This window comes from Sinocyclocheilus grahami, unplaced genomic scaffold (assembly GCF_001515645.1).
Source record: "Sinocyclocheilus grahami isolate Dianchi unplaced genomic scaffold, SAMN03320097.WGS_v1.1 scaffold79.1, whole genome shotgun sequence".
Classification (NCBI taxonomy): domain Eukaryota; kingdom Metazoa; phylum Chordata; class Actinopteri; order Cypriniformes; family Cyprinidae; genus Sinocyclocheilus; species Sinocyclocheilus grahami.
Window position 1 is genome coordinate 1,878,131 of NW_015505258.1, and position 346 is coordinate 1,878,476.

Below are 346 nucleotides of genomic sequence, written 5' to 3' on the forward strand. Positions count from 1 at the left end.
TAATAAAGAGCATTTTAAAACACTATTGGGATATACATCATGGTGTATAAGATTCATACATAGATCAAGAACATAAATTTCAGGCTATAGGCCCCCCACAGTCTGTTCACTGATCTCCAGATGCATATTGCAAACAAAAAATGACTAGAGTTGGCTTATATTGAAAGATTTTTTCTGATGGCTGGTGTTACACAACTTTAAAGATTGATGCAATAAGCACTTTTGATGAATAAATCATTTCTGGATTTGGTATTCTGAGCTTCATGTTACTTATTGCAAGTAAAGTGTATATCCCATCAGTTTGTTTTTGAGTATGACTGTGAAATCATTTGGACTTGTTACTTTT

At 32.7% G+C, this 346-nt stretch overlaps 1 protein-coding gene across 3 annotated transcripts in view; it reads left to right on the plus strand.

Annotated features, from left to right (window-relative positions):
- The window catches only part of LOC107586273 (phosphatidylinositol-binding clathrin assembly protein-like), an 11,064-nt gene that overhangs the window by 4,193 nt on the left and 6,525 nt on the right, over positions 1-346 (plus strand). The window lies entirely within an intron of this gene.